Genomic DNA, 27,461 nt, shown 5'->3' with positions numbered 1-27,461 from the left:
TTAGCCCACCGTTTCCCTTTGTCTAAAAAAGTAAATCTCACCAAAAGCAAGATGCTTTGAGACATTATTCCTAGTAATTTAAGAAAGACAAAAAATAATATTTTGAGATGTTATTTAAATATCTGAGAAAATAGTCTTGTTGTTTATTATATGTTTATTGATTTATATTCTGTACTTTACTAAGTCACTGTTAGTTACCTGCTTCTTTTAACATTTAAAACTAACTAGTCTTGTAAGTAATCTATCTACAATATGAATGTCCTAAGAAACCCTTTAAATACAGTTCAGAAAAAATAACAGAAGTGACTGTGTCTTGTGAATCTGAGTTCATTATGGTGAAAGTCAGATCTCTATCTAGGTTCTGCTTATTTGTGTGGGAGGCAAGGTCATTGAAATCAGTAGCTCACTTTTTATTTCATTTGCAAATAACATTGGACATTTTATGTCAACATAACTTCAAGTGTAACACTGAGTGAGATTAAGATGAACGAGTTTGTTTTATGACAGTTATTGCATCTGTATAAAGTCTACGATCATGATAGCACACACTAAATATGCCAAAATGAAGGAAACTGCTGTGTGAATTCAGAAGAGTGATTCTAAAAGGACTTTCCTTGCATGCATCCCCAAGTCTGCTGCTCCTCAGGCTGTCTTCATTACACGGGTCCCTTCGTAGGTGAATTACTAGTGCCATTTTTTAATGATTTTTTTTCAGACAGTTTTCCTGTGTAACAGTCCTAACTGTCCTGGAACTCATTCTGTAGACCAGGCTGGCTTCAAACTCACAGAGACTCACCTGCATCTGCCTCCTGAGTGCTGGGATTAAAGGTGTGCACCACCATTGCCGGGCTTTACTGATGCCACTTTATTCACTCACCAAGCCCTAGTCAGTGAGGGGTATTCTTTCTGTCGTCTCTATGAAACTTGTCATTCTTCCCATCCTCCCCTGCAAATGCTAGAGCTCTTTCCATTTCTTTAGTTTTTTCCTGATATTTTATTTCTCACTCAGCGCTCTCCAAGGATGGCACGCTGTCTTACTGTTAATACCTCCCAAACAGTCCCAAGCACTTCCAACAACCTGTATTGCCTGGATCCCCAAGCCCTTCTCCCCCTAAACCTAGGTTCAAGGGAAAGGATGTCATCATCCACACTGCAAAGTTTTGGACTCTAAATCTACCTCCCTAAATACCTTTTGAATAATATTTCTTTTTCACCTTAGGTACCCATTGAAATAGTAGTCACGTGGTAACCAGTGAACATAGACCTTTCACCTCCCATACATGATTCAGATTCCTTATGTTTGCATTGTTAAACTTCATGCTCTTGTACCCCTCACCATCACAAGTCCTGAAGACTGAGGCTAAAGCCTTGTGCATAGTAGGAAGGCTTTCCTCTGCTAAGCTCCTTCTACAGCTTAGCCCCAATTCTCAAGAGCATTAGTTTCAATTTTATCTCACACTCTGCCCTTCCCTTACCCTTTATTCACTTGCTCACTTCCTGCTGCCATCAATGCCATCCATGCCAGTTAACAGACTTATGCTCATTTGCCAGGCATCCAACAATATTCTAGAACTTCTCACCTCCTCCGTGTTATTTTCCAAAGTGCAGTCATGATCAACTTAAGTAGGTACCTGGGTTTTTGTTCATCTTATGCACTAAAATTGGTACCATTAATGGCAGCATGAAGTCATTCTACCTGGAGAGTCTTTTTCTTTTTTAAAAAATTCAGTTACTGTTTTTATTTGTTTCCAGTCTCCCAAGAAGAGTCTCTAAGGGCCCACTTCAAACATTTCTAACCTACTTGCATTAGTCCATTCCTCTGAGCTGAAATGCTGGCTAATTGGGAAAACAGGCACATTCATTTTAATTCTAAAATTGATGGTGTTAAAGCTAAACAGGGAATAGCAAATCCCAACATAAAAGTGTCCCACTGCTTCTCTCTAATTAATTATTCCCAATAGTATAGCCTCAGGAGAGCAAGGGAAGCACCTTTTCAAAATGTGTTCATGCAACCACTTTGACTCAATCATCAGACACACTGTAGTATTTAATATTTTAATATATTGGTAATATTTTGGGGACCATGGAGTTTTTATTGTCTTAACCTTTGATTCTCCCCCATCACATAATTATGTTTCAACCACATTCTTCCTTTAAAATAACAGTTATTACTTGTTTATAGTAACTGGAAATTTTATAGAGAAAAGTAAAGATTTATATTATCTTGGACACAGAAAGTGTGGAATGGGAAGTGGCTTGTATGTTGTAGATATTAAAAGATGGTTTTTGCTGATTTGTTCATTTTTGCTTTTTCACCTTGGGTTGTTTGTCTGTGACTCATTGATGGGCTGGTTTGGTTTGGTTTGGAATTTACTCCTGTTTCTATTTTATTATTGATGATTTTTTTCATGGGGGAGGGGACTGTTTTAGACAAGACCACCTCTGAAGCCCTGGCTGCTGCCTTGAACTCACCATCTATCTTATAATCCTCCTGTCCACACCTCTGTGTGTGTTGTGATTATATATCAGGAGGCTTTCATACTAAAAGAATTATCCAGAATTCTGGCATAAATCAAGTTCTTGGAATATTACACACACCATTATCTCTATTGCTACAAATCAGTTCATTAACTATAAGCTGCCTAAGCCTTCTTGTCTCTATATTATCGATAGTTAGAAGGAAATAAAAGTGAACACACAAAAGCTTGCCATGTGATGAATGAATTTTATAGTAAAAGAACACATTAATTGGGCAACAAGAATAATAAAAGAACAAAATAGTAAATAATAATAAAAAATAAAAGAAATTATAAGTTCAGAAACTCAAAGAAGCCATGTTATGATAACTAAGTTTCATTCTATCTAGATGTCATAAACCCAGATTGTTTAACCAAACTAATTTAAAATAACAGATAACCAGAATAGATTTAAGTTTCTTTGGAGTAGATTTTTCTATCCTTTTACTCTAAGATGGTGCCTATGATTGATGGTGAGGTATTTCTTGGAAACAGAAAAAAAAATGGACCTTATTTTCTGATACAATCCATTAGTCTGTGTCTTTTTTATTAGGGAACTGAATTATGGGAAAACATAATTAGAATTTTTTGAAAGATGTTTGTTAATTCCTCTCATTTTGTTGATTTTGTGGGTATTTTTCTCAAATCTATTTTTATCATCTTCCTAATATATTTGGTGAAATTATTAAGGCCACTCCATGTAGTTAAAAGGGAAGTTTATTTTGTGGGGTAACTCACAAGTGAAGGGATAGGTAACAGGGTCTGGGAAAGATGTAGTGCAGTCTGGCAGTGTCCTCTGGAGAACTCTGCTCGATCTACCTCCAGTGTCCAGGGTCCAGGAACCAAGAGAGCCAGTGCATCCTGATCTCGGGTCTTCAGGGTCCTCTCTCGGCCCTGCCTTGTAGGTGTGACAGTTATCAAAGCCTCAGTGGGGGTTGGAACTTCCAGATCAAAGCTGGAATGGCTACCCACTACACTAATATTTCTTATTTGTTCCATATCCTATTTAAGGTTACTATTTCTGTGATGAAATACTGTGACCAAAACCAAGTTGGGGAAGAAAGGGTTTATTTGGCTTACATTTCCACATCATAGTCCATCATTGGAAGAAGTCAGGACAGGAACTCAAGAAGGGCAGGATCCTGGAGGCAGGAGCTTATGCAGAGGCCGTGGAGGGGTGCTTCTTACTGGCTTCCTCCTCATGGTTTGCTCAGTCTGCTTTCTAATAGAACCCAGGACAGCCAGACCAGGGATGGCACTATCCACAATGGATTGGGCCCTCTTTCATCAATCTCTAATTAAGAAACTGCCCTAAAGTTTTGCCCACAGCCTGATCTTATGGGGACATTTTCTTAACTGATGTTCCCTTTTCAGATGACTTTAGTCTGTGTCAGTTTGATTTAAAACTACCCAGTACACTCCCTTTGACCTCTTGGGTATGTTTATTCTTCTCTTAAGATTGAAGTATTCTTTCTAGTTTCCCCTGTACAGCTAGTTTGGTAATCAAATTCCTGTTGATCTGTTTTATTCTGCTTTGATCAATGAAAGTTTTTATCGCTCCTTCAATTTTAATAGGTAGTTTTTATGGATAGAATAGTCTGAGTTGACAGTTGTCTTTCAGGACCTGGGATATATCTTTCCAGGCCCCATTGCATTTGAAGACTTCTGTCTAATAAACAGCTTTATTCCAGTGGGTCTGCCTGTGTAAGGAACTTGATTTTTCTGGTTCTCCTTCAGCTTCCAATATGCTTTATTCTGTTTTTAAGGTTTTTAACTATAATATGTCATGGGAAATTTCTCTTCTGATCTTGTCTATTTGGTGTTTCATAGACCTCTGTACCTAGTTGGGCGTTTCTTTAGTTTTTAATTTTTTTCTGTGGTTCTACTCATAATATCCTCTATGCCTTTGTAATAGTATTCTTCTCCCTCTGACCATAATTCAGATGTTGGGTCTTTTCATTGTGTCCCATGATCTGCACGCCCCCTCCAGTTTTTCATTGACCTTTAATGAAGTGACACAGTTCCTCTATTTTTGCAATCCACCCATCCCTGTCTGCTTTTTACATGATAAATTGTGTTAATGAGGCTTTGTACTAATACTGTTGCTTGGTTAATCTTAATTTTTCAGTTCATTTCAGTTTGATTTTCCTCAATTCAAACTCTATTTTCATGTCATGGATTGACTTTCTTATTATGTTTACCTCTTTGCTGCTGTCAACTTCAGCTTGCTTATACATAGTTATAATTATTTATTTGAATTCTTTGAAAATTATTCCAGGTCATTTCTATTAGGGGTCATTACTACAGAATTTGCACATTTTGGAAGAGACATGTTATTTTGTTTTTTACACTGTTTTTATTTCTATGTTGAGATTTCCACATCTAGAGTTAGTTTGTTGGTTTAGTTTTTATTTCCCTTTTGTCTAAGGCACCTTTCTCTTTTAAGCAGAGATTTTTCACAACATTTTGAAGAGAGCTAATTCATAACAGGGGTAGGATCTCCATTTCCTCTGTTTGTCTGGGGTTTGGGGATGCAGCAGCTATCCTGGGTCTTCAGCTTGTCTGCCAGTATATGGTGTCATTAGTGGCTTGGTCAAGGAGCTTGGAATAAGTTTCCCCTGGCACTAAGAATTGGTCGAAGATGTTAAGGCTAGATGGGGTAACTGGAGGGCCCAAGTCAGGCAGCTGGCTGGCCTCTGGCGCAACTGTGGTAATTTGACAGTTCCAGGAGGGGAATTGACTGGAATCTGGAGAGGCCTATAAGGTAGGATAGGGACTCAGAGAAGTTGCAGGTCCCTGACAAACTGCCAAGTGGGACTTGAATGAATTGAGGCTGGAAAGGGGAACCAGGGAGCCTACCTGGTTCTCTGATTCATGTGTGATAGCTATATTTTTAAATGATTCATATATTCTATAAAATAGTCCCTTATGTACATACATTACTAGTTTTATAGCATTTGGAATGACTGAATTAGAGCTGTGCAAATCAACCTGGCTGACTCTAACCATGATCTTGTTAGATAAATGAAAAAAAAAATGATTTGCAGAATAGTAGAACTTCACACCATTTCTACAAATAGCATTAAACAGAGAATGTTTTATTTCAGGATATATCCATATGGGACATGATAAACTAACACAACTGACTTGTGGGAAGGAAGAGGCAAATGACTTTGTCAAAGATCTCAGGGTGCACACCTGCCATGGTGTAGGCTTGCTGTAGGTTTCTCAAGCTCAGCTTTCATTGCTTTGTTTCAATGTGTGCTATATTAACTTCTACACATGAATATGGATGTGTATTACATGAATAATATTTAATTACTATTATAAGACACTATGAAAAATGCATTTTAGACCAGAGTAAGATCAAACTGCAGATGTTTGATATCTGTACTACAGCAAACGAATATTTCTTTCTGAAAGCACTTACATTTATGCAGTTAAGGCACAATTAGTTCAATTTAATCTTAATTATGAAATTATTTCTAATTGATTAATCAGCTTTGTGAGATTCATTGTTGAAAAATAAATTTCACAATAATTGGTTATGAGACTTTTTATGGTATATTTAGGACATAGGCACATTTCTTTGAATACTATTCTACTTTAATTATAGTTCATGATAATTGAGAGAAACATTATGACTAATTTTATGTTATCCTTATTTTAAACGAGGGAAGACATTTTCTCTTGCTCTACACTGTCGATTGCATGATCTTTCAACAGAACCCCTTTTCAGAAATAAATCACAAAATGATGAACATTTCATTCTACTTTGGCTCTCTTCACCTCCAAGTACATGTTCATAATTGCTACTTGTCCAGATTCTTGTTGAGATAAAGCTCTGTACATTTCATTAATAATGTACCTTCAGCAGTGTCTTATCAGCATTACAACTGCTTATGTGTGAGAGAGCTTGTAAATGATGATTAAAGAGCCAGGCCAAAGCCTTAGAAAAAATAAAGGTATATTTTTAAAATATTGACATATGTTCAAATATTTATGGTAGAAATTGTAAGAACCTTGCTAGATTATGAGTTGCATATCATTCATTCAAAGGTTCATATTCCACACTAGAAAAGATAAGACATTTGCATTGGCCAAACCATCTATAAATAGGTGAAATTTAAAATAATCTACCTTCCTGTTTCGTCATGCCACAACATTGGAAAAAAATGGCAAGGTATCAAGTGTACTTGCATAAGGCCTTTTTTATAAGAAAGCTACCCCTGGAAATCCCACTCTTCAATTGATCATTGAATGGATTATCCATTGCGTAAGAACTGAAATCTCAATCATCTCACTTCTCAGCAATTGTATTGTGGAACAAATTCTCAAAGTAAAATAAAATAAAATTGGGCGACATTTTAAAACTGTATCAAACCTATATATATGTCATTCTGCCTAAGATCTTAATCTAGTTTGGGTTTACTAATTTACCACAATAAGTTTTAGCTTTTCATCCTCAGGCCAAAAAGTGTCAGTAGTCTGTCTGGAAAAGAAGACAGAAGATTTCTACACACTGACAGATAGAATCTCAAGATAGAAACTAGGAGTGATTTGATAAAAGCCATCCTCCAAAGTGGGTGATTGCAGGAAATCAGCAAAATTTCAGTAGAAGGGAGGAAGAAAGAAAGAAAATTCAGATGTTCACTCACAGGTTTGCTTAGAGGCTCATCCCTGAGGTGATTTTAGGCTGTTAATATTAAGTTGACAATTATCTCTAACCAGAATACCTCTTAATTAAAATTTAAAAAAAAAACTTAAGTCCAGATTGATTCACTGATTAATTCTACTAAACCTATAAAGAATATCCAATAACAGTGTTCATTAGATTATTGCACAGAATAGAAGAGAAAACTACCAAGATATTTTTAAAGAACCAGTGTAACTTTAATACAAAAGCTGGTTGAAGGTGTGACAAACAAACCACATGTAAGCTTTCTCATGAACGTTGATGCAAAACTCCTCAATAAAATACTTGTAAACATAATTCAGCAATGCATTAAAAGGATTATTCACCAGGACCACATTGGATTGATTACAGGGGGCAAGGATCATTCATCAATAAATGAAATACAGCACGTAAGTAGACTAAATACCAGAAATCACTTCATCATTTCAGTGGATGCCAGAAAAAAGGGTTTTGACAATGCATGACATCTTTTCATGACTGAAAACACTGACAGAACTAAGAGCTGAAATGGAACATACTTTAATGAAATAAAGGCTTAAGAACCAGTTCAATGTCTGGACATAAAGCCGCTGATGTGGATTTAGCTAAAATAAGACTAACACTGGACATCCTTGGAGCCATGAGTTAGTTAAGCAGAGTTGACACCAGCTATCCCTACTCTCTGCCTAGCCTCCTGAATGTCGATGAATAGATCTCTCCCTCTCCCCCTCCCCTCCCCTCCCCTCCCCCCCTCCCCTCCCCTCCCCTCCCCTCTCCCTCCCCCTCGTCTCCCCCCTCCCCTCCCCCCTCCCCTCCCCTCCCCCCTCCCCTCCCCTCCCCCCTCCCCTCCCCTCCCCTCTCCCTCCCCCTCGTCTCCCCCCTCCCCTCCCCCCTCCCCTCCCCTCCCCCCTCCCCTCCTCTCCCCTCTCCCTCCCCCTCGTCTCCCCCCTCCCCTCCCCCCTCCCCTCCCCTCCCCCCTCCCCTCCCCTCCCCTCTCCCTCCCCCTCGCCTCCCCCCTCCCCTCCCCCCTCCCCTCCCCTCCCCCTCCCCTCCCCCCCTCCCCTCCATGTAGGGTCCAGGCCTGGAGCGATAAGTGCAAAGTTCAAATCTATGGCTACTCACAAGTGAATTTGGCAACCATTGGGTGGCCCCTGACCTCCCCAGCCTTTTAACCTGTGACCCCAGGCCACCCTTCCTGCCAGTGAGACACACACACACACACACACACACACACACACACACACATCCCCTGTCCTCCAAGAGAAATGAAAAACAAAACACTGCAGTTATGTATTAGGATTTAACAAGCAGGATCATTGGAAGAAAATGACTCAAAATTATCCTCAGATGAGCTATATTAGTAGAGCTAGCAGCACCACCACAGGCAGCCATGATTAGGAATTAACTTCTGAAAGTGTTAGAAGAGATAAAGCATCACAGCCATAGGCATGCATAATTGGCCCTTCCTGGACGTGGAGAAACTTTCCTTCAAATCCCATGATACAAGGAGTATTAGGACATTTCACTATTGATAGAACAGAGGACTTCTGAAGGGCAAGGCAGACCTTTCACTTCAGAGAACAAAAAAGGTTCTTTACCATATAGGTTTCTAATGTAAATATAGGGGTTGCAATTTTTGTACTACAAGATATGGCCTTACCTGACCTACATGTCAGAAGTCAAGAAACCACTGCGAAGAACCAGGTTTCATTAGAGCTTGTGCTTGGTCTAGGGATTAGAAGAGGGGAAGTCTAGGCTTGTACACAGTTGCAAGTGGAGGGAAAGTAATATATGACACTTCCTTATCAACTTGCAGTCCCTGACACAAAGCTAAAGGATGCCTGGTCTTATGGTGATATTTTATTTGTGCTGAAATGTGATTTTATTTGTATGTTAATAAATAAAGTTACCTGGGGGTCAGAGCTAATAGCAAGCCATAGCAGAAGTCTGGCAGTGGTAGCACATGCCCTTAATCCCGATCACATGACAGGCAGATCTCTGTGTGTTCAAGGACACCACCATCATGGAGACACACGCCTTTAATCTCAATATCAACCATAGAAGACCTGGAGGTCTGTATAGATAGGCAGTGACGAGGAGGTCATGTGGTTGGGTTTACAACCAATGAGAAGGCAGAACAGAAAGTCAATAAAATGACAGATACACAGGAAGTAGGTCTCTTTGGGAAGGGGAGGACAGCAGCGGGTGGTAAGAAGGTGGTTTTAGTCTCAGCTCTTAGATACTGCTCTGACCCCTTGGGCTTTTAACTCTGCATTTGGCTCTGTGTTTCTTAGTTAATAAGACTGTTACATCTCCATGGCCTAATTTCTGGGAGAGGGAAGAAAACATTGATAGGGTCTGTGATATAGCATGCAATGGTGTCAGCAATGTTTTCAGGGATATCAGCATTAGTTAATCATGTGTGCATTTGGGGATTAATCTAATTATTCAGAAGACCAAAAAAGCAGAGAATAAGAAATCATCTACATTGTTACCATATTATCTTAATTTTCATTCTTGAGTGAGGTATATAGGAAGATTTACCTGGTTGAGCAGGAAAACAATTACCTTCTGACACACTGAAGTAAACTTGCCATGAGCATGTCATCATTGTCTCATTTCAGAAAACTATCACTTAGCTTGCCTTTCTTGCTTTCTTTTTGATTCCCTTTGTTTGAGACAAGGTCTCATTATGTAATTCTTAGATAGATAAATAAGATAGATAGATAGATACATACATACATTCATACTTACATACATATATACATACATACATACATACATACAAATAGGTAAAGGCATAGCTAGACAACAGGTAGACAGATAAGAGAGATCAGACATTCTGCATATAAGACCACACTTGGAATATTTTCCTTCTCCTCTGTCCTTAACCTTCCTTTTCCCTTACTCCATTGTTTAGACATTTTTCTTCCTTCATTGGAATCCGTTTTGTTACCATGTCATATGTATTTTTTAAATTCTAGATTCCACATATGAGAGAAACCATGTCATATTTGCCTTTCTGAGCACAGTTTAGTTTTTAGATAATATCACAACCTTACTTCCATCTCTTTTCATTATAATGCCTATCTTATGGGTCTGGGGGCCATCTATTTTAAACAAAGGCACTCAGGGACACATCACTCTGAGTCCCAGTTTCAATGGGAGAGCTAAACTAAAGTTTGGCCAGTATTATGCTCCAACATAAAAAAAAAAATTAAGTTCTCTCCTGAGGATATGGTATAAATGATAAACACTACACCAACCAAAACAAACAAACAAACAAACAAAACATGGGGCATGGAACTAAACAGATCCTTTTCAAATGATGAACTCCAAATGATTGAGATATATTTAAAAAATAATCAACATCCTCAGTCAGAATGACTAAGATCATGAAACTAAATGATAATATATGCTTGCATAGATATGAGGAAAGTGGAAGACATATTCACTGCTGTGGGAGTGCAAACAAATGCAGCAACTGGAAATCAGTGTGAAGGTTCCTGAACCATGTACGTGTGTGTGTGTGTGTGTGTGTGTGTGTGTGTGTGTGTGTGTGTGTGCCAATCATGTGATCCATCTAGATTACTCTTGGGGACATACCAAAAAATCTCCACATGCTACGATAGAGTTAACTGCTCATACACATTAATTTGTGCTTTATTCATAATAGCCAGGAGATGGACCAGACTATTAACTAATAAATTGAACACGAAAATTTGGTAAATTTACAAAACAGAGTACTATTCAGCCATTTAACAATGAAATTCTGGGGAGTGCAAACTTGTACAGCCACTTTAGAAATCAGTATGGAGACTTCTCAGAAAATTGGGAATCAATCTACCTCAAGACCCAAGGATACCACTCTTGGGCATATACCCAAGGAATGCTCAATCATATCACAAGGACACATGCTCAGCTATGTGCATAGCAGCATTATACATAATAGCCAGAACCTGGAAACAACCTAGATGCCCCTCAACCGAAGAATGGATAAAGAGAATGTGGTCCATATGCACAAAGGAGTATTACTCAGCTGTAAAAAACAAAGACACCATGAAATTTGTAGGCAAATGGATGGAACTAGAAAATATCATTCTGAGTGAGGTAACCCAAACTCAGAAAGACAAACATAGTATGTACTCACTCATGATGGATACTAGATGTAAAGCTAATGATAAATCAGACTATAACCCACAGCTCCAGAGAAGCTAGGAAACAAGGAGGACCCTAAGAGGGATGCATAGATTACCTTGAGAAGGGGAAACAGAGGATACCTCCTTGAGTTAACTGGGGATGAGGGGGGCAATAGAGGGGAGGGAATGGGGAATGGTCAAGCTGGGGGAAGGATGGAGTGGGAGAACAATGAAAAAGATATCTTGATAGAGGGAGACATTGGGGCATAAGGGAGAAACCTGGTGTGAGGGAAATCCCCAGGAATCCACAAGGATGACCCCAGATTAGATTTCTAGGAATAGTGGAGAGGGTGCCTGAACTGGCCTACCCTGTTAATCAGAGATCTACAACTAAGCACCAGGCCGAGCTCCAGGAGTGCAGCTGAAGAAAGGGAAGAGGGATTATATGAGCAAGGGTAGTCAAGATCATGATGGGGAAATCTACAGAAACAACTGAACCAAGCTTGTAGGAACTCATGAACTTTAGACCAACGTAACATGCATGGGACTTGACTAGATCCTCCGCATATTGGAGAGACAGTTGTGTATCTGAGTATGTTTGAGGGGCCCCTGGCAGTGTGATCAGGATCTATGCCTAATGCAGGAGCTGGAATTCTATGGTTAGACACCTTGCTTACCCTTAATCCAGGGGGGAGGGCCTTGGTCCTGCCTCAGCTGAATATACCAGGCTTTGCTGTTCCAGCATGGAAGGACAGGATGGGGGGGGGGGGTGTTAGAGGGGAAGGTGGGGGAGGGGGAGCAGGAGGCAGGATGGGAGGGGATCTGTGGTTGGTATGTAAAATGAATACATTTTTTAAAATAAAAATGGAATTATAAAAGCTGGGAGGTGGTGGTGCATGCCTTTAATCCCAGCTCTCTGGATGCACAGGTGAGTGTATCTCTGAATTTGAGGCCAGTCTGTTCTACAGAGTGAGTTCCAGGACAGTCTGGGCTAAACAAACACTGTATCAAAAATTTTAAAAAATGAATTCATGAAAATTTCCAGTCTATATGGATAGACTTCAAAACAAAAATACAAAGGAAACACAGATTTAGAACAAATGTTGCATGTTGTCTCTCATATGCGGATGTTGATTTTGAATCTTTAGATATATGTGCTTCATCTGGAGGTCACAAAATTACTAATGTGTGATGGAAAGAGGCTGTCTAGAGAGCAGAGGGAGAATGGAGTGGCCTGTGATTTTAAATCAACGATTTCAGTGCTGTTCTTATGACATGACATTTGCAGATTTTCAAGGTTGTAGATTGATGGTCGGTTTCTTCAAATTGTTGGATTAGCATTTGTGATGTTTTGAATGAGAGAATGAGCCCAAAAGGCTAAAATGTTTAAATGTTTGGTCCTTAGTCCATCGAACTGTTGGATAAGGATTCGGAGATGTAGCCTTTTTGGAGTAGGTGTGGCCTTGTTGGATAAAGTATATCAATGGGGATGGATGGACTTTGATGTTTCAAAAGCCTATGCCAAGCACAGTCTCTCTCTCTCTCTCTCTCTCTCTCTCTCTCTCTCTCTCTCTCTCTCTCTCTCTCTCTCTCTCCCATACTATCTGCAGATATCAGGATGTAAAGCTCTGTTTGCCTATCTATCACTGTGGTTTCCACCACAATGATAATGGATGATGAACTAACCCTCTGAAACTGTAAGCAAGCCAACAATTAATTGCTTTATTCTCTAAGTTCCCTTGGTCATCAAGTCTCCTCACAGCAGGAGAACAGTAAGACAGAATTCATTTATTTGACTTTCTTTTTAATCATCAGACTAATATATAGAAATTATTTAATTCAATCAAATAAAATCATATGACATGGTAATATTAACAAGTTGAAGTAATATTTGTCAGTAGCAACACAAATCTTTTTAGCCTGTCTCTTGTAGTCACTAGTACTTCTAAAGCTACGTAGTTGACAGAATGTTTATGCCCACATAATAAATATGTCAAAATCCTATACACTGATAATATAAAATCATGAGATGAGATGGGATTTCTGTGAGGTGTTTAGGTCATGAGGATAGGGTAGATTAGTGTCTTTCAAAAAGAGACTCCATAGGGTTCCCTTGTCCTTCCATAATGTGAAGATATAACATAAAAATAAACTTGAAAGTTAGCCTTCACCAGGTAACAAATCTCCTGAACCTTTCCTGCAACTTTTAAACATTCATCATTGTGAGAAATAGGCTTCTGCTGCACATAAACCATTCTGGGTGTGGTCTTCTGCTGTAGGAACCTGAATGGATTAATGCAGGCAAAGAGAACCTACCACAGCGGTCAAGTGTACCTTCATCACTTTCAGAGTTTGTTTCAGAGTTAGGAAGAAGCAAAGGCCTGTTGGGTATTCATGGAGACAGCAGAGGTTCATTATCTTTACATCACCCTCATTTGAATATTTCCTAACATTATTTACATTGAAACTTGCATTTTATTTAAATATTTAAATTTGTATAAAACCCAATGAAATTGTTTTCGTCTAACCTATATTCTGTGATTGAACTTTATTCATAGGAATAGTCAAATGTCACACACTTGTTGATTCAGAGGAAAGAACATGATGATATTAAAAACAGTGTAGATGTATACAAGTAAGATAAACCGCAAAGAAAATATGATGTCTAGTTAGAGTACATGAGATGTACCTTTTTACTTGTTGCCTCATCCTGACTGAACTCCTACAAGGTAGTGTCATGCTTCTATCAAGAGGACATGTGCATCCTCCTTGCCCCAGGTTGAATTACAAATCTTCTCATGTGGATGCCTATACTGTAGTATGCTTTTATGTGATCTACACAGTTCCTTTACCATTGAAGAGTATGAGAGAGGATAGATTTGCATCTAGATTTTAAAATTTATTGTTGAGCCTGTTAACTGGAGTTTCAGAATCTGACAGGATGACAATAGTAGTTGGACTTTGGAAGTTTTAATTACAATGAAAGAAGAAAATTAGGTAGTAAGTAGATGAGCCTGTCTGTAAGATTGTATCTGCATTTTATTTCAATGGATATCAGTAAAGAGAATATATTTGTATAAACTATACAGTGTTTTCATATACATTTATATAAAGAGGGTTTTTCACTTCTCTGACAATGTTGAGTCCTATCGTAGTCACTATTAATTTGTAATTGAGAACTGAGAAAGGGAGACTACCAGCGATGGTCTTTGTATATTGGCGAAATTATTAAGGCCACTCCACGTAGTTAAAAGGAAGATTTATTTAGTGGGTAACTTACAAATGAAGGGATAGGTAGGTTGCGGGGTCTGGGGAAGGTGTATTGCACTCCAGCGGTGTTTGCTGGAGCTCTGCTCGGTCTACCTCCACCATCCAGGGTCCAGGAACAGAGAGAGAGAGTGCTGGCTCATCCAGATCTCGGGTCTCCAGGTGCCTCCCTTGGCCCCACCTTGTAGGCGTGACAGTTGCCGAAGCCTCAATGGGGGTTGGAACTTCCAGATCAAAGCTGGAATCGCTACGCACTACATCTCCCCCTTTTTGTCTAAAGAAGAAGGTTCTAACCTAATACAAGACTATATACAAAGGAATGGTTATCAAATATTGTCCAGGAATAATGAGGGATAATAACCTAGATAAGATGGAACTACAACCAATGCGAACAATATCAAGCAAGAAACACATACTAAAATCCAGAGAAGTATAGAGCATAGGTAAATGGCATGTTACAAAGATCATTCCAAAAGGTGTCCTATCCTAAAGAACCTGAATCTAATATGTAATATGTTCTATCTAAGATAATATATATATATATATATATATATATATTATCTTAGATATATATATATATATATACTAAGTTGTAACTATAACTGCTAGTCTTCAATCCCATCAAAGACCTGAGAAGGAATGTAATGGTACCTGAGAAATGGTAGATGGATGCAAGCAACTTTCGGGAACCTTGCAAGAGTAGACTGAGACAGCTGGCAGCCTGGACAGTCACCTAATGTTTCTCAGCATTGTTGGTGCATTCAAATTGGCTACAGGCCTAGAGTATCTATCAGACAGACCATTTTCAGAAGCAGGAATTCTGAAAGACCATCTTACCCTGTCTTGGCAGAGTACAGTGGTCGCTTTCCTTGTGTCCCACTTGTCCAGGAAGGACAGCATTGCATTCATACTGTCAGCAGTCAAGGCAAGGGCAGTTCTTTGCCCAGTAGGCCATTTTGTGCCAAGAAGACAAACTTCTAAATGGAAATGTCTTAGAAGCCCAACATTCTCTCAGGATCAAATTGGTGCAGCCAGGAGCAATTGTGTCTCACGTCAACAGAATTTTAAGTTATTTAAATGCCATATTCTCTAGGTCTATGAAGTGTTTGAAGATTACCTGTCCATCTGACCTATGTATCTGTAAATCTGGATGACCTAACTAATGTAACTATAGAGTAGACAAGCATAGGTGACTATAAATCCATAAGTCTTATCTACTGAGATAACCTAAGGACTAAGGCTTCATGTAAACAAGGTAAACAGTCTATAAGCAAATGTATGGTAAAGAACGATGACTTCAAAATTGTAACAATACACAAGATATTTATAACAGAGGTAGGAATATATAGTGCGATATGCAATATGACAATAATCTTCAATATATATCAATATACCGAATATCCTAAACAGAAGTAGAACCTACATAAAGTATGACAGATATAAATTTACATTTGTATCAATATACAAATATTTCAAATAAGAGTAGAAATATATGTACATTATAACAAATATAGTTCTGTATTTGTATCAATATACAAATTATCTTAAGCAGGAATATAAAAATAGTTTACATTTGTATCAACATTTAAGAATCCATAACAGTGCAAGTTACAGTGCAAATTATCTAAGGCTGCTATTTTACTAAATTTGTTTACTAGTATATACAATAATCTACCATAATATCTTATCCCTATCCATTCCATTTCTTCTTTTACTTGTAAGACATCAAACAATAAATATGATATAAGGTTACATATTTTTTCTTGTGTTGAAGGGGGTACTTTATTAAAATTTGTGTTTACTCTTTGTGCTTCATAGTTTTTCTAATTTATATCAGGGGATACAATTTCATGACCTCAAGATGTTTTCAGAAATTAACAGAATAATATTCAAACATTTTTTCTCAACAATTAAGAATTTAGGAAATTGTAGAAAGAAAAACTATGGATTTCTTTATGTTATTCAACATGCCCAATGTTCATGATCCAATGACAGTAAAACTGATTCCATGGGCAAACAGTCTAGAGGAGTAAAAGCTGTCCTGCTAACCCAGGGTTTTCACCTCCACTTAGTTACCTATACTTTCTGCTGCCTGTTATCATTTCCCATTTCTGTCACTTGCCCACAGGTTACAGATTCCTAAAGCCTTACACGGAAGGTACAGTCAGGTGAAGAACTTTGTGGAAATACAGGCATCCTTAACATTGGATCTCACCTGCACAGGACAGGACTTAGGTCTGATCCTTTGCATGGACATAGCCATGTGTACAGTTCCAAAATCAAGACAACAGGCAGCATGTGTAACTTAGTAGAGAACCATTGCTGTGATGTTTGGAGTTGTGTCTGAAGATTTTCCATTTCAGTGGTTAAACTATCAAAGAATAGCTACCTTCTAAAAAATGGATATAGGTCCGCATCTCTCCCCCTTCACAAAAACCAATTCAAAAGGGATCAAAGACCCTCATTTAAAACCTGAAATGCTGAAACTACAAAAAGAAAACACGGGGAATATGTTGGAAGTTACAGATATAGGAAAGGACTTTCTGAACAAGCACAGGGAATATTTCCAAGAACCAACCAATGGGAGTATATAAACCAAGAAGTTTCTATCTATACAGAAGGGAAAATATCAACAAAGTGAACAGCCAGCCTGTAAAATAGAAAAGGTAAACTTTTGCCAGCTATACCTCACACAGGGGCTGATACTTAGACTATTAAAGGAATAGGGACGTTAAATACCTGAACCAAAACTCTGTAAATGGGCTGATGATATGAACAGATAGTTCTCAAAGAAAGAATCATAAAAGATCAATTAATATTTTTAAAAGTTCAAAATTCATAGGCATCAGGGAAACTTCCTATGGGATGTCTTTCTGTATGCTGTGAATATGTGTTGCTCTGATTGATTGATAAATAAAGCTGCATTGGTCTATGGGAGGGCAGGATGGAGCCAGGCAGGAAAATCCAAGAGATATAGAAAGAGAAGAAAGGAGAGTGGGGCAGACTCTGCTAGCCGCTGCCAGGAGAAGCAAGACGTAAAAGTACCGGTAAGCCACAAGCCATGTGGTAAAGTATAAATTTATAGAAATGGGTTAATTTAAGATGTAAGAGCTAACTATTGAGAAACCTGAGCCATTAGTCCATATAGTTTGAAAATAATATAAGCCTCTGTGTGTTTATTTGGGATCAAATGGCTTTAGTATGTGATGGGAAAGGTTTGTCCAGACCGTAGGACCCAGGCAGGACACAGGAAAACATCCAGCTACAAAAACTTATCTGATATTCTGTTTTAATTCAGTCAGAATGGCTATAATCAAGGTAACAAATATTGGCAAGGATTTGGGAAAAGGGAATGGTTATCCATTGCGAGTGTGAGTGCAAGCTAATGTAGCCACTATGAAAATCACTCGCAGTGATTTCTCAAAAAGTAGAACTACACTGAGACCAACCTATACTACTCCTTGTTATATACCCAAAAGATTCAATATCCCACCACAGAACTGTTTGGACAACTGTATTTATTGTGGACTGTTGACAAAATTATAAGCAGTCTTAGTAAACTAGAAACACAGAGCAGAATACAAAGGAAATAGCCAAAGAAATCAGAGCAATAGCCACAAACAGCTTTAGCTTACCACCAGCAGTAGCTTCCCCAGAGAGAGAGATTTCTTCCTGCCTGACTTGTGCTTTTATTGCCTTTCTGTTCTGCCTTCTCATTGGCTCTAAGCCCAGCCACATGACTTCCTCGTCACTGGCTGTCTATACAGACCTCCAGGTCTTTATGGTTGGTACTGGGATTAAAGGCTCATGTCACCATGCTTGGCTGTGTCCTTGACCACACAGAGACTCTGCCTGCCATGTGATCAGATTAAGGGCATATGCTACCACCCGAACTTCTGCTTAATGACTATTTGACCTCTGATCTCTGTTGCTAGAGTTTTTCTGCCTGGCCCACAGTCAGGGCAAATCTCTCTCACCCGCCAGTCCCAAGCCGCTCAAACCCGATCAAGTAAACACAGAGACTTATTTTGGTTACAAACTGTATGGCCGTGGCAGGCTTCTTGCTAACTGTTCTTACAGCTTAAATTAATCCATTTCTATTAATCTATACCTTGCCACGTGGCTTGTGGCTTACCGGTACTTTACATCTTCCTTGTCCTGATGGCGGCTGGCCGTGTCTCCCGCCCCAGCTTCCTGTTCTCTCAATTTTCCTCTCTGTTAGTCCCGCCTATACTTCCTGCCTGGCCATTGCCAATCAGTGATTTATTCATTGACCAATCAGCAACACATTTGACATACAGACCATCCCACAGCAGATCTCCAGGCAACTTTATTTATTAACAAAGAAATAAAATATCACATTTTACCACAAATAAAATATCACCACATTTCCTCCTTTTATTCTAATAAAAAGAAAAAGAGCTATAACGAATATAAGAAAAACTATATATAAGTACAATAACTATATACAATATATACAAGCAATGCATACCTCAACAATGTCTAGTCTATTTGACGTTGACATTCGACCAACTCAGAGAAAATATTCCATTATCTATCCTATTTTGGTAAGTATAAAATGTACCTGATTCACTTTTTATCCTAACTTATATTACTAACAGAGAACTATCATATAATGTCTTTTAAATTTATACACTTACACCTTTTTAGTGAGTTTCTTTTCTGAAATTCTTAACAAGGAAAACTGTAACTATAACTATTAATTTTCAATTAATTATAACTATAACCATAACTATTTAATCTTCAACCTCCTCAGAGACCCAAGAAGGAAATAATATTACCTAATAAAACAGAAAGTGCATACAAGCAGCTTCCAAAAAAAAAAAAATGTGAATTGACAGAAACAGCCAGCTACCTGGACAGTCACCCAAGGTTTCTCCACAACATTGGGGTATCATCTTCATCCTATAGGTTTAGCTTATCTGACAGACTCATTTGTGAAGCAGGATGTACACAAGGCCTACAGTTCGACCTCACATTCGGTGAGAGTAGTCCATGTACCAGATAAACCTGAATTCCAGAGTAAGTCAGTTCGGGCTGTCTCTCAACCATTGCCAGCAGTCTATTGTGGGGGTATCTTTGTGGATTTCTGTGGGCCTCTCTAGCACTTTGCTTCTTCCTATTCTCATGTGGTCTTCATTTACCATGGTCTCCTATTCCTTGTTCTCCCTCTCTGTTCTTGATCCAGCTGGGATCTCCCGCTCCCCCAAGCTCTCTTTCCCTCGACCCTCACCCTTCATTACCCCCACTGTGGGAGCCGGTTCTCAGGTTCCTCGTGGCTTTACCCAGCAGGTCCACATAGAGGACGATTAGGACCACAGGCCTGAGTGCAGGTGTCTGAGAAGGTCTGCATTTGGCTGTGCTGGGGGAGGAGGTCTTTTGCTCCACCCCTTGGCGTCTCTATAAAAACCCTGAGGCAGAGACAGTCCGGGCCGTTGGAAAAGGTTCCAGGCCCTCTCGAGGCTATCCTTTATTTTCTATCTGTTTATCTCCGCAAGATTATCCACAATAAATCCTTCTACCTAATATTTCCTGCTGCTCACACTCAAGAAAACTCTGGGGAACTGTGGGGGTGGTTGGGTAAACGCCCCACACCCCACTCATGTCCAGGCTGCTCATCTGGTGATGGGATGGCCAAACACCCTAATTGTCATGCTAGAAACCCCATCCGATGACTGAGGGATCTGGATGCAGAGATCCACGGCTAGGCCCCGGGTGGAGCTCCGGGAGTCCAATTAGCGAGAAAGAGGAGGGTTTATATGAGCAAGAATTGTTGAGACCAAGGTTGGATAAAGCACAGGGACAAATAGCCAAACGAATGGAAACACATGAACTATGAACCAGTGGCTGAGGGGTCCCCAACTGGATCAGGCCCTCTGAATGGGTGAGACAGTTGATTGGCTTAATCTGTTTGGGAGGCATCCAGGCAGTGGGACTGGGTCCTGTGCTCATTGCATTAGTTGACTGTTTGAAACCTGGGCTATGCAGGGTCGCTTGGCTCGGCCTGGGAGGAGGGGACTGGACCTGCCTGGACTGAGTCTACCAGGTTGATCTCAGTCCTAGGAGGAGGCTTTGCCCTGGAGGAGGTGGGAATGGAGGGTGGGCTGGGGGAAGGTGAGGGTGGCGGGAGGGGGGAGAACAAGGGAATCCGTGGCTGATATGTAGAACTGAATTGTATTGTAAAATTTAAAAAAAAACTATAAAAAAAAAATCCTGAATTCCACTAGTGTCCTGTCATGATTCAGAATTTTAAATTCTGGAAATTGTTGATGTTTTTGAAATTCAACTGTCCATTCTTCTTGGCTTGTGGGTAGCTTCATCTCTTTTATTAAATGCCAGTCTACCATTGAGAGATTAGACTCTGTTAGCCTAGTTACTCTTTCAAGAGTAACTGTTTCAGCTACTGTTCCACTGCACACCAAAAGCCATCAATCCACTGCCAGTTCAGCTGCCTTCGAAGAAAAGAGCACTGTGCCTTTTCCAGATTGCAAAGGCCACTTCAGCAATGCTACCATATTGTCCTGGCCTTAGAGGATGCCTGTTTGCCTGTTGCTAAAGCCACAACCACATTTGTCTTGGCAGGAATTGGTAGTCCTTTGTTTTGTGTCCTGTCTGTCCATTTTGTCTGTTTGTCAGCAGTCAATTCGAAGACACTTTGTTGTCCAGTGGCTAACTTTTGCCACAGTGAAAGTTAACTCCATATGCAGTTTCTTCAATGCCCATATCATCTCTGAAGTAGATTGGTGCTGCCAGGAGCCAACATGACTCATAGTCATAAAAAATTTCTAAGTTATTAAAACATTTTAAATGCCATATTCTGTAGATCTCTGAAAGTTTTGAAGATGACCTATCTAAAATATATCTCCTCGACCTTGAAAACATACCTAATATGACTACAAGTTCAATTGTAATGTCTAACTACTAACTTTCATTTCTTTATAGCCTAATAGTTGGTAATAATAACATTCGGGGATTAGCAAATTGCATTACATTGTTAAATGAACTGTATAAGTACAATATCTTGAACAAGATTAGAAATATATTATAGCTTTTTCTAACAACTCAATCTCAATATATACAATTTGTATACAATTTAAAATATCCAATCCAATGTAAAGTATTTAAAACTATTAATTGTCTTTTAAAAGTAGATTCAATAATCTATCCTTTTATCTATATCATATCTATATCTTCTCTTTACTTTTCAGAATAGATTCAATAATCTACCCTCTATTCTATCATTTCTATATATCTTTTTTTTCAAACAAGAACCTTAAATCTAATCTCCTTTGCTTAGCCCTTTTCATAACCATTAACAACAACAACTTATAACCAATTCTCCTAAACAATAAAAATTATCCAAAACCCAAAACCCATTGAAAGACCGAAAACCACCCACCCCACACCACCTCTTTAGGAATGTGGGCATCGTGTTCTTAAATGCTTCCTGCTAGTTGTGGGTGAAGGCGTCTATTCTGAAAAGAAAAATTTTGGGTTAATTGTCAAATTCTAGGAAAGGTAGCTATATCATTTGTTGACCAGTCTCTGCATAATGCCAAAGTTCAGGGCTTATCTCAAGTCCTTGTTCAAGTAGTCTGTGAAACTGGAATATCTCAGCTAGCCATCTCAAAATTGCTCTGAGCAGTTTGTAGTCCAAAGCTGATCTGTAGGTGATGTTTGTCAGCTTAGTGGTATTATTATTGTCCATGTGTAATCATTGTTGTGGGGCCCCATCATCTTTCTGAAGACCTCAAATTCGATGTTAGGCCTGGTTGTGATTTCCTGCAGAAAACTGATGGAGACTCGAACACAAAAACATGTATAGGCAGCTAATTGAAGCCTTTTTTCTAGAATTAGTTAACACTCTATATGACCATTAGTATCATAACAAAAGTTTAATATATATGTATTAATCTTATAAATTTTGATATAAAATTCATACCTTAAGGAAAGTTTAAAGAATCAAAATAAAATCAAAGAATTGAGATTAGTAGCAATAGAATAGTTCCTTAATTTTTTTTGTTTTCTCCTATCCCATACCAGAAGATGGCTCTTTCTTCTGACATGACACAGAGTGTTCGCATTTTCCTTTTAACAACATGCTTGGGTTTAAAGAAGGAGAGAGACATTCTCCAACTCCAAAACCAGCTTTAATTTTTAATTGAACTGGGACTACAGGAAGATCATTTGTGTTAAGTGTCTTTAGAGAAGAGCAGAAACAAACATTTAGGAAGACTTATGAAATTTTATAGATGATACACCAATAGGCCAATTTCCTCCTTTCCTTGGGACAATTTTTCTAGATGATTTGTCCTATTTCTTCAGATGTTTCAGTTGTCCAGTGTTCTTCAGTTTCCTTACCCTTCATTCTCCTAAAAGACAAAACCAAAAATCTTTCCCCAAGACTAATTTTGGGGAGGTTCCCTTTTGGCAAGTTATATCTGATTAAATGAAAAGGCACGTGTTAATGGTAAAAGTTAGTTTAAATTGGATGGTCATGCTGGTTGATGAACTATCACCTCTTCTAATTAAGAGGTCACCTTTGTCCAAATTGAACCTTTATCAATTTTGATGGTATGCACAGCTTATCTTCTCCTGTAGAAACAAAAGCAAAACCTCATCCCCAACTTAACACATATCCTGGTTTCCATTCTGAGGTCAGCATATCCTTAAAGTATATAGGCTGATTTAATTCTGTAGTTTTTTTCTATTATCCAATGTCTCTCTTTATAAGTTCAATTCTATCACTTTTGGGATATTTGCTGTAAATCTCTCCCAAAGAAATGGAACCAACCTAAATATACATCAAATGGAAATGTGGTATCCAAAGAATGAAATTTTATTCAGCTGTTAAGAAAAATAGAATTTAAAGATTTATTTATTTATTATGTACACAAAGTTCTGTCTGAATATATGCCTGTATGCCAGAAGAGGGCATCAGATCCCACTATAGATGGCTGTGAGTCACCACATGGTCACTGGGAATCAAACTCAGGACCTCTGGAAGAGCAGTCAGTGCACTTAACCTTTTAGCTATCTCTCTACCATGTTTGAAGGAAGTCAAATAGTCTTCAGGAGTTCCATGTGTAGAGGAACTAAGACCTCTTGTCAGTAACTAGGGATGGCTTGTAGGCCATGAATATCTATCTGCTAGGAGCTGATCCTCTTGTCTTAGCCAAGGTGAGTTCCACTGAGCACATGACTGAACAGTCTGAGCTGGAAAGTTCCAAGTTAGGTTATGACCAAATTCTCAGCTCACATTCATTGTATGAGATTATAAAATTCTCTATGATTTTAAGTTGTAGCTAGAGTTTTCCTGCCTGGCCCACAGTCAGGGAAAATCTCTATCACCTGCCAGTCCCACAGCCATCAGACCCAACCAACTAAACACAGAGACTTATATTGCTTACAAACTGTATGGCCGTGGCAGGCTTCTTGCTAACTGTTCTTACAGCTTAAATTAATCCATTTCTATAAATCTATACTTTGCCACATGGCTCGTGGCTTACCAGCATCTTCACATGCTGTTCCTCATCGTGGCAGCTGGCAGTGTCTCTCTGACTCAGCCTTCCACTTCCCAGCTTTATTCTCCTCCTTGTCCCGCCTACTCTTCCTGTCTAGCCAATGGCCAATCAGTATTTTATTTGTTGACTAATTAGCAACATATTTGCCATACAGAACATCCCACAGCAAGTTGTGAAGTCTTGTGGCTGCTGTTACTCTGTAATAAATAACTAACATAGGCAAGAAAAAAGAAAGGAAAAATAAAATTTACACGAAAATGAGTGGAACTGGAAAGGATTATGTTAAGTGAGATGGCTTAGTCTCACTTAAGACCATGAAACCAGAGAGGGAACAATGAGAGAAGAACGAGAGGTATTGGGAAAGGAAGGAGGGAAGGCAAGAGATCACGTGTGTGATGTGTAGGTGGGAATGAAGCCTCTGGGTCAGAGGGCACAAGGCAAGGAGAGGGGATGGGAAATAAGGGGATAGAAAAAGAAACAAAAAAACATTATGATGGTTGTTTTATTTTCAACTTGACACTTCAACCTAGAATTGCTACCTGAGATGAGATTGTCAATGGAGGATTGCTTATATTAAGTTGGCCTTTGTTGTAGACAATTGTCTTAATAAGTTAATTTATCTGGGAAGTTTCAGCCCACTGTGGGTGGCACAAGTCTGTAGGCAGAGAATCCTGAACTCTCTAAGAATGGAGAAATTATGATAAGCATGAACAAGCAAGAAAGCCAGCAGACATGCATTCACTGTCTTTCTGTTCCTGACCATGGTTGTGACATGGTCAGCTATCTTAAATTCCTGCTGCTGTGATTTCCATGCAGTGATGGACAGTAACCTGGAAGTGTGAGCTAAAATAAACTCTTTCTCTCCTCAATTGCTTTTTTTTTTTTAGGGTATTTTGTCACAGCAACCAAAATGAAACTAGAATGCAAATTGTATTAGAAACATTAAAGAATGTTTCTTTTCCATTTTTTTGTGACTAAAATTTAGTATTATAATTTTTTAACCTGCACTATACACAATATAGCCTAGTGTTATTAGATATTGAATGACAACTCCCAATGGGACATCAAGTTCTGATGAAAAGGTTCTGATAATAGTAGGATAGCGAAGAACATTAAGGTCATGGCAAGAAACATTGAGTTACCTGACTAACTTTTCTCAGCATTTCCTAGACAGTCTTCTCACTGCAACCATAAACATGGTCTTACTTCCTTGATTGGACTTGGTCCCCTCAACCCTCCCCGGGTTTGTATTTGTACCGGTTTACTATTACAGACCTCTTCACTTTTCACATTTCATCAATTAAGGGATTCATTAATTCAATTTAATTCATTAATTTCAGACAGAAAATCTGTCTTTAAATCCTATGGGCATCTCAGCATAAATATCTCTGCCTTTAAATATTGTGACTTATCTTTCCCTGGAAGATATTTGTATAGTATTTTTATGCAGTGGATAAAGTATGTAGCATGAATCCCAGGAGGCAGATATTGGGGTAAGTGCTGAAAGATCAGAGAGACAAAGGAACAACTTTCAGATGACATGATCCCAACTTTAAAATAGACTGAAGTCTCTCAGAAAACATCTCACAAACACTTTCAGAAGAGTCACAGGACACCAACTGAGTAAGCAAAAATAGGGATACTTTCTGTAAACTAATAACAGCATATCAAAAAGTTTCAAAATGTTTGAATTTATTTTACTTAAATAAAATTCAAAAGTGATGCATTTCCTCTAGGTACAAACTAGGGAAGTCATTTGAATACATCTGCTGTGGTAATGAAGGCCACTTCTAAGGGATGCTGAGGCATGGATAAAATCCAAGAGCTAGGCAGTGGGTTTCACTTTCCTTGATCTTATTTATTTCCATAATAAATTTTACCAATTAATTTTTAATTTAATTTTAATTTTCTTCGTTTTAATCTTTATAAATTTTTACTGGCAAGTTTGGAAAGTGCACTAATTTTAAAATCTGCCTTTTAATTTTTATATGACATTTTTTGAGTATTTCATACATGATTACTTATTTATATAATTTTCACCATTCCCTCTTCCCCCTCCTACTCTTCAAGTCACTCTCCACTTCCTCTAAAATTCATATCCTTTTCTTCCTTAAGTATTATTGTTATACACTCATGCACACACACACGCCAATAGTAAGATAGTGTATTGCGTGTGTGTGTGTGTGTGTGTGTGTGTGTGTGTGTGTGTGTGTGTGTTTAGACAACCTATTAAGTACCTTTAGTGTTCCTCATATGTATATTTGTTTAGGGCTGACTGCATGAGAATGGGTAAACTATCAAGGGGCTTGCATCTTGGAAAAAAGTTCTGCTTTTCTCAGAAGCCATTGATAGTTCTCCATTGAAGGGGTGGGACTTTATGAAAATTTCCCATTGATGTTGGCATGTCTTTATATGGGTCTTGTTTAGGCAACCATATTGTTGAGATTTCATGGCATTTTGTTTGTACTTCCATTCTTAAAAAAAAAAAATCATGGTCTAAGGCCTGCCTCCAGAGCTTTCTGCCAGCCAAGGCTCGTGAATAATATGTATGGACATTCATACAACACTGATGTACACTTTACGGTTAACGATTGCTACATAATATTGACAGAGTCTATGTTTTCATTTCAAAATTTATTGATACATAGACTTAATTATTTTCTTAGTCTGTCATCCATCATGTTTCTGTAATACTCAAAATTTTAGTCTTGAAAGGAGAGCTATCACTAGCTTTTCATAATCATGGGACCATTCTCAATGGAACACAACCCTGAAAACTATAGGAATTTTTGGTCATTTTTGTCCTAAGCCTTAGTTGAGAAGCATGTATTCTAGTATTATTAACTATATCCTACCTAGTATTTCTATTTCTTAGGGTATTGTATGTCTAACACTATCATCTATCACAGAATGCGACCCTATTTCAATTTATGCCCTTGAGTTTACCAAGCTTCCAAGATCCAGTATCAGTGTCTCTTGAGGTCCTTGCCAAGATGTTAGACACTAAGATTCCTTAAGATATTTCTACATCCACAAGCCCTTCCTTGTGCAACTGTGCAGTGAAAGTTTCTTAATCTGGCATCCTCATATTCCAGTGCCATGCCTCATTCTCAATCCCTGTGAACAGATTGGCTATGTCTTTTAACTCCTTTGAACTTACTATTTTCTTCTCTTAACAGTTCCAGAACTTGTACATCTCGAGCAAGGGAAGAGCATTAGATTTTCACATTGAAAAGACCAAGTGCATTAGGTATCTCTAGCCTATATTTCACCTTTCTATTTCCTCTATATTACAGCAATGGCCCTGGATTGCTAGGAT

This window comes from Peromyscus californicus, unplaced genomic scaffold, assembly GCF_007827085.1.
Source record: "Peromyscus californicus insignis strain IS unplaced genomic scaffold, ASM782708v3 Scaffold_23__1_contigs__length_62951481, whole genome shotgun sequence".
Lineage (NCBI taxonomy): Eukaryota > Metazoa > Chordata > Mammalia > Rodentia > Cricetidae > Peromyscus > Peromyscus californicus.
Note: the sequence above shows the minus strand (reverse complement) of the source record.